Raw genomic sequence first — 8,508 nt, forward strand, 5'->3', positions numbered from 1 at the left:
AGCACAGGGGTGGACATCAACTTGTCCTTCAGCTCCTGAAAAGCTAACTCCGCCTGCTCACATACGGGAGAAGCAGAAACGGTCCAAGTGCCCCACCTAATATAGGAAATCTACCATCAGGCGCGTACACTCGCTGCGGTTGCTCCACCTTGGATATACATTGAACGTAAAGATGTGGTGAAGCAAACGGAAGTCGTCCGTCATGAAGGAAGCCAGGAAACTCCTATTCGGCTGCCATTCAACCAGACGACCACACAAGAATCGGGTGCGACGATCCCTCTCGCGCACACTGTTCACATTCTTCTCGCTGGCATGCACTTCCCCAAGTGGCACCTTCAAGAGTCGGGATATCAAAGCAACATTGACAATACCAACTCGACCGCTATCACAGGGAATCTTGAACTGCAGAGGATCCAGCGAAGGCTCCAGAATGTTGGCATAAAAGGCCCGAACAGTGCTAGCATTCACGCTATACTCGCCTTCGAACAAGGGACCCCAACCAGCCCCTTCTAGGCGCTCCAACAAGAAGAACTCACCAAAGAGCCGCGGGTCAACATGAGCCTCAAAAAGGACTCTACGCCCCTCATAGACTCCATGGGACAATTCCGCCAACAAGGTCCTACTGACAGGAGCACGAGGATCGAGGTCCCGCTTCGTCTGGAACTCGCGCGTGGCGGACGTGCTAGCGGCGGCACCTCTCGACCTCCGTGCACGGGTTGGGCGGCTCGGCCCGGCTTCATCCACAGGCGCTCTCTTCTTCCCCATCAAGGAAAGAAGGGAAGAAATGGAAAAGATGGCCGTCACAATCTCAAAGAGGGCCATGAGAAATGAGAGAAAGAGAGAAATAGGAAGATGGTGAAGCTTCCACACAACTATTAGCCAAATAGGGAATGAAAGGGCTCAAATGAGAAGGGAAAAAGAAGAAATCAGCAATGAAATGGAAGATTTGAGAATGGGGTGATGGGTTTGCACGAAAATGGGAGGAAGATGAAGATTTGGGAGAGATTTGAGAGAGTTTGGAGAGGTTTTGGAAGAAAAGGAAAGCTTGGGGGTGGGTTTTGTGAAGGAAATAGGTAAAAGGAAGGATTTTAAAAGGAAAACCGTAGAGGGGTGGGCCACACAAGCCCCATGAACAATCGGCCCGCGTCGGCCAGGCCCGCCTGGCCCGGCGACCGACGATCCCTCGCCGAACCGGCGATGGCATCGCCGGTCTCTGGACATATCGGCGATGCCTCGCCGATTTGGCGAGGCCCTCTTGGTCCCCCTTGGTCCAAAAAGTGTGGTTCCCCCCCTGGGCCCCACTGGAAATGCCTCAAATGGCCCCTTGCGTAGTTTGAGGCCTATCGGGTCATTCTGACAGAAATCTGGTTCAACAGCGATTTCTGGAAGGTTTAAGATGAAAAAAAAAAGGGAAGATAGACCGCCTACACTTATTAATAGAGAGTCTAGGAAAGGTTTCGGGTTGCTGTGTGTGATCAGGTAAGAGTACAGACTCGATCTCGGCAAAGGTTTTCAAGAAACTTTCGCCGATAGAAGCTACGGAGCACAAACACAAAGCGATGATAGACCCGCACCCAAATACACTATAGTGGCGACAACGTGCGGTGTATGATCATAACCCAGGTCCGGTTTAATCCAGATCATGCTCTGATACCAACTTGTAACGCCCTGAAATTCGGGGGTCGAGCATAACTCAGCTCCCGAGTTCCAAAACATCACTTATGCAACATATTTAATGATGAATGTATGTTGACTGTATTAGTGCATAAAACATGGAATAGATTAAGCCAAAACACAGATATGATTCAGGGACAAGTGAATAAAGCAAGCGGAAGACTTATAGTAAAATGTGTACAAGTGTAAATCCCTGAATTACATATACAACCAGATCGTGTAAAAGTGTTATTTAACAAAATTATAAGTATCAAATTACATCATTTCAGTTCCCAAAATATAATCCCAGAGATCCCGCGCAACAGACCAAGGCTCGCTAGAACCCGTCTGAAAACTGCATAAAGGAGAAGGCAGCCTCGTCGTCATCCAGCTCCCGCTCTGCCTCAGACGTCGCGTCCACATCTGCAACATCAGGGCCTAAGACAGAGTCTGGTGGGTGTGTAACACCGCCCCAGAAACGTGGGAGTGAGTGATCAACTCAGTGGAACAATAAGGCACTGGTTAACATGTTATCAGTTCAATCAAACAGTAATGATAAAGCAGGATAAGTAATTAAATCCTAAGTACTCTTGTTAATGCAGGGATGAATGCAATATGATGCGTGCCCTCACGCGTACACCCTCAGCGTCTTCATCTTACGTTACGCATGACATCGCCTCAAAGTGCGCCACATCTACAAAGCACATGCAAATGCGGTGCATGGATATGATTACCAAGTTGTTATTAGTCCAATTCATAAGCAGGATTGGGAAGCTAAGATACCTTCCTCATGTCACCATCCAAATAGTGATCCATTCTAGGGTCGTCAATCCTAGACATCTCATACGATCATATAGTTGAGGTTGTAGCAAAGGGCTCGTCACCAATCAATGCACGCCTTTCATGCCCTTACTACCACAGATCGGCTCGTCACCTCCTTACGGTATCCAGGTATGCTCAAGGTCACTACAAAGGGCTCGTCACCAATCAATGTAAGCCGACAGCACGAATATAGTGTCCCATACCACCATAATCGGTTCACGAGTTAAGTTGCTCACTGGTCACTACGGGGAGGTTCGTCACCCCAGCGTAGGCCGACAGCTCGACCACGGTGTCCCATACCACCATGTCCGGCTCATGAGTCTTAGCGGATCAGGTACCATGGTTATTAGGATTTCACTGGTAAGTTCGGTACCCTAGATTCAAGCAGTAGCGTCCATACATGGTTAACATACATCGGACAATCGGGTTACTTGACGAACTCAACTAGCACGAGCGCACGTCGAACTGAACGACATAGAGTGCGCAAACACTCCGCGTGGCCAAACCACTGCCGACAACTCTAATACGACTCGGGTTCGTCTAATACGTCTTACGTGGCGAAAGCAACCTCAACCACGATTCATAGGGTCAATTACCGATTTCCTGGACTAAGGCATAGTCCCAAACACCTTACACTACTACAGATATTCATATGGAATGGAAAACAGTAATGGATCAACAACTCAAATCATGGTACATACACATCTGAAGAATATCAACTTAACATAAGTGTAAGCATAGGAAATGCTTGAATTTAAATAACTTGAAAGGTAACTGCATAAAGGAAAACATGCGCATCCATAGGAGTATTGAGAATCACTTCTCAACGCCCGCATTTAGTGTAATCAGTTACACTTTAGATCATTCATGCATTTCTACAAACACTTAGCATACATGGAACAACATACATGACGTATGTTGAAATACATGCACTTAGACAATTCCTTTTACCAAGGAGTTGTCATACATGCATCTAGCATACATACATGACAATTAATCATGGCAAACATAAGTGCATATTTTATACGTATACGGTACTTTATAAATACACTTAGAATACACAAATCTCAATATAGCACATGCATATCAGGAAAGCAATGTAAACACAATATTTGGCATGTGAAATCTCATCCATAACAAGAATAAACCACTAACTGGGATTGAAAGCCTTGAAAACCATAACCTATACACTCAAAGTCCGCACCTTAAGCGAAGAAAGAACCACCGAACTGATTTAGACGAGTAGTCTTCGTCAACGGCTCTAGAATACCCTAAAACAAAGATGGAAATGAGATACAACAACACCAAGTCTAGTCTAAGCTCTAACACAGGTTAGGGTTAGGTTAACTTACCCCAAAAGAGCTCAGAGAGAAAAGGAAGAACGATTCAAAGTGAAGGTTCAAAGATGAAGAAGAACAAGGAAGAATCAAGATGATTCACCAACCAATCTCTCTCACTAACTCTCTCTTTTCCACTCTCTTTCCAAGCTAGGGTTAGAGAAAATTCGTATGGAAATGAGAGCTAGGGTTTAAGGACTATATATAGGCCTTAAAATGATGGAAATAACCCCAGGGTCAAGGTATACTTAGGTTATAACCAAAGCACGCCTTTCTCGATCCAACGAAGCACTTCTGGTGGGCCTATAACCACGAAAGGTCGGACTTAAGCTCCTTGACCATGGATCCAGGTCAAGCTGAGTTTTCGTACCGACCGGCTCTTCAGATCAGCCGTGGCGGACCACACACAATTCAACGGTCACGGAAACTCGATCAGGTCCACAAGCACTAGGATATGCCTGGGCCAACTATCCTGATCAGATGGTGAAATTGGGTCAGAATCCAACGGTCAGCATGCTTAAAATCGTCGCGCAAGCGACACGACTCAGATTTCATAAAAAGCTTATTAAATTCCAACCGTTCTCACACTCTTCACTCCGAGCTCAACCAAATCGACCCAGAACATCAGATCGACTTGATTTTCGAGGTGAAGATCAAGCCCAACTCGGTGACCGCAACAACCTAAGATCATCGCCATCGGACTTTCGACGCGCGGTCCAGGTCCGATCCAGATCTTCCAAAAATTCCCCAGAACAACTGGATTTAGCGATGGATCCCAGATTTCAGAGTAACGTAGCGCTCACTAATCTACACGATTAGAGCCATGCAGATACAATTTAAAGTGATTGATGCGAATTTCACAAGCAATCGAGTAAAGCGCTCATCACCCCAAAACAACTACTTAAGGAAAGATTAGCACAGAAATTCCAAGGTCGTTACACCAAGTCATCATGATTTTGAAACATTAACCTATGCGTGGAACTTTGAAGCTTGAGTGTTATTTTAATTTAGTTAAATTACATCCATTCAAAAATCTCAAAATCAAATCATCAATTTAGTTTTTATTACCTAGTTAGTTTTGCATTTGATTTTTTCCTTCTCGCAATTTATCTCCCTGTGGGATCGATCCTGTATTTACAGGGTATTACTTACAAACCTTTGCACTTGGAGGCAAGCAATCAAGTTTTTGACGCCATTGTCGGGGCAAGACTGAGATAGATCAGATCTGTGCAAGATAACTAAGGTAAGTTCTTTTCTAAGGTCAGTTCTCTTATAAACCCTCTAAATTTTCTGTAGATTTTTTTCCTTTAAAAGTAAATTCAGTTGAGTCTTTCAAGCACTAACTATAACATAAGGTTGCCCTGCTTGGAATTTTATCACACAAGTGCTATGGTTGTCCTACAGTTACTGTTTGATCACAAAGATCATCCACTGAATCTATTTTCCAGATTAGCATAGTTTAATTTCAGCATTAGTTTTACTTTTGTTAATTAATTTATTTATTTATCTATTTTGTGGATTGAACTCTCATGATCGGCCATGCCGCCTGGGTTGTTGATTTATTTTGCTTTGTGGACTGAACCCTCATGGTTGTCCCTGCCGTCTGAGTTGTTGATTTATTTTTGCTTTGTGAACTGAACCCTTATGGTCGGCCCTACCGCCTGGGTTATTGGTTAAGTTTTTATTTTTATTTTAAGTATCATACTTGTTATTTGAATATTAGTGGTATTTGTTGTGTAGTGTGGATGGTTTATGTCCCGTTGGAGTAGGAATCAAAACAATCAACTCTCATCCGTAGGTGGACTAGTTCCAGGCCTTGATCATTAACTTAGAAGAGGCACTCAACATTACTTGAATTCCATGACATACCTAGTTGATAATTCAAATCCAAATCTGTTAGATCTAACTATAAATCAAAACAGAGAAAATCAACCTAATCATCCTCTTAAAGATGAAAATAAAGTTCATAGGAATGTGTTAAACCAACCACGGACTTTACATGAACATTTACACCATGAGAGATTAACTTTACCATCTTGTATAGTATTCCCTACTCACACAGGGAACATTGATTTTAAACCAGGTGTGATTCAATTAATTCCTAAATTTCATGACTTAGATTCTGAAAGCTCCTACTTGCACCTCAAGGACTTTGAGGAAGTAATTGCAACATTACAAGTAAACAATGACAATAGGGATGTACTTAAGCTTAGGTTATTCTCATTTTCTCTAAAGGATCGGGTCAAAGCATGACTCAACTCTTTAAGAACTAATATCATCACTACATAGCAAGCTTTAAGTAAAGAGTTTTTGAAAAAGTTCTTTCCCAAGCACAAAACAAATACACTAAAACAAGAAATCTTATCATTCTCCCAAAAGGGGAATGAACAGTTTTTTCAAGCTTGGGAGCGCTTCAAAGACCTTCTAATTACTTGTCCACATTATGGTTATGAACCATGACACGTGATTGATGCGTTTCGAAAGGGGCTCTCCATGGATACTTGTCAGTTCATAGAGATGATGTGTGGTGGAACCTTTCTTGACAAAGATCATAATGAGACTTGAGATTTTCTAGATATGTTAGTAGAGAATACGCAGATATGGAATGTATCTACTAAACCAGACCAAACTAGACTCATTTCTAGAGAGAAAGCGGAATGTATGTCCTAAGAGAGGAAAACGACCTTAATGCAAAATTCGCTACATTAGCTAGAAAGATCGAAGCCTTGAAAATTAGAAAGGTTGATACGCTAAATATCTCAAGGACTTGTGCACTGTAAAAAGGAAATTAAATGTGCACAAAAAGGCTTTCCTTACTGACAAAGTGAGCGATATCATTCAACAAAAGGCCGTACCCAAATACAAAGACCCAGGAAGTCCCACTATCCCAAAAAAAATACTTTCTTAGGTAATTTTTGTAGCATTTGTGGTGGTACAGACCATGACACAAAGGATTGTCTAATAATCTCAGCTATACAAAATATCACTCGTGAGCATGAGCAAACAAATTCTATAAATAACTATCAAAGGTTAGTTATATAACCAATGGGAAACATGTATAATCCAAATTGGCATAACCATCCTAATCTTAGTTAGAGGAATGAACCACAAATTAATGCGCCCAATGCACCTCAAAGCCTCCACAAAATAACTTCTTCGAGGCATCTAATAATGTACCATATGTGACCCCACCAAAGCAATCATTTGTGGAGGATGCATTGATCGCATTCATGAACTCTCAAGTTCAAATGAATCAGTTTCTAATACAATCAAATCAGGAATTAAAGACGATCATGGCTAGGATTGAGACTTAACTAAGAAAAAAGGCATACTTCCTTCTCAACCTGTGCCAAACCTCGAAAACACACATTTCATTGGAATTTAAATCCAAGTGAGCTACATCATGAACAAGTTAAGGCCATCATTACCTTGAGAAGTGAAAAAGAGGTCGATAACAAGATAATGGAACTAGTAGAAATACCGAAGAATGAGTCACTGTCTCAAGAGAATGATGAACCAGCTATGGTTCAAGAGCCGTAATAATAAAAGAATAAAGAGACTAAGTCATATGAGCCTCCAATTTCGTTCCCATCTATACTTTGGAATCCAACTATCCCCATGAAATATCAAGAGGAGTTGGATATGCTCCAAAAGGTTACTATCAATATTCCTCTGCTTGATGCCATTAGACAAATTCCATCATATGTTAAATATCTCAAGGACTTGTGAACTATAAAGAGGAAATTAAATGTGCACAAAAAGGTATTCCTTACTGAGAAAGTGAGCGCTATCATTCAACAAAGGGCTGTACCCAAATATAAAGACTTGGTAAGTCCCACTATTCCTTGTATTATTGGAAATTTTCAAATTTAACATGCTTTGCTAGATTTTAGTGCAAGTGTTAACTTAGTACCTTATTCGGTTTACAAACAAATGGGGTTAGGCGAGCTTAAGCCAACCATGATTACACTCCAACTCGCTGACCGCTCCATTAAGGTATCAAGGAAAATTTTAGAGGACGTGCTAGTTCAAGCGGATAAATTCTACTTCTCTATGGTTTTTATTGTACTAGAGACTGAACCATGTGTAAATGCTAGCGCTCAAGTTCCCATCATTTTAAGTCACTCATTTCTAGCAACTTCAAATGAAATCATAAATTGCAAGAATGGAATAATGAACTTGTCTTTTGGTAACATGGCTATAGAGCTAAATATTTTCAATCTATGTAAGCAGCCCATTGATAATAATGAGATCCATGAGCTGAATTTCATGGACTGTTTGATAAGAGAAGAGGAATTGGAACCTAGTCTGACTAAGGAAATGATTCAAGTCATTGGGGACTTGAAAAATTCTGATTTAGAAAAAATGCTTACTGAAATTTGTGATGATAATGAAAGCATTACCACCCAGGACATTGGTATGTACCAATGGAGACCGTGCACTCAAATCCTATCTATCGAGGACTCGCGACCTCTGCCATCACCAACCAATGTTCTAAAGCTTAATTTAAAACCACTACCAAATGAGCTTAAGTATGTATACTTAGGTGAAAATAAAACTTATCATGTGGTGATATCTTCATTTTTAGAGAAGGATCAAGAGATTAAATTGTTGAATGTTCTAAGGGACCAAAAAGAAGCCTTAGGCTGGACCATTTTTGACATCAAGGGTATAAGCCATTCCATACGCACCCATC

General features: G+C 41.6%; 1 non-coding gene across 1 annotated transcript; it reads right to left on the minus strand.

Moving 5' to 3' along the window:
* Nucleotides 1–6,155: 6,155 nt before the first annotated feature.
* On the minus strand, nucleotides 6,156–6,262 carry LOC131254563 (small nucleolar RNA R71). Its single transcript, XR_009175682.1, has one exon. It is a non-coding gene; the product is annotated as a small nucleolar RNA R71 (small nucleolar RNA).
* Nucleotides 6,263–8,508: the final 2,246 nt, after the last annotated feature.

This window comes from Magnolia sinica, chromosome 8 (assembly GCF_029962835.1).
Source record: "Magnolia sinica isolate HGM2019 chromosome 8, MsV1, whole genome shotgun sequence".
In the NCBI taxonomy this organism is placed as follows: Eukaryota; Viridiplantae; Streptophyta; class Magnoliopsida; order Magnoliales; family Magnoliaceae; genus Magnolia; species Magnolia sinica.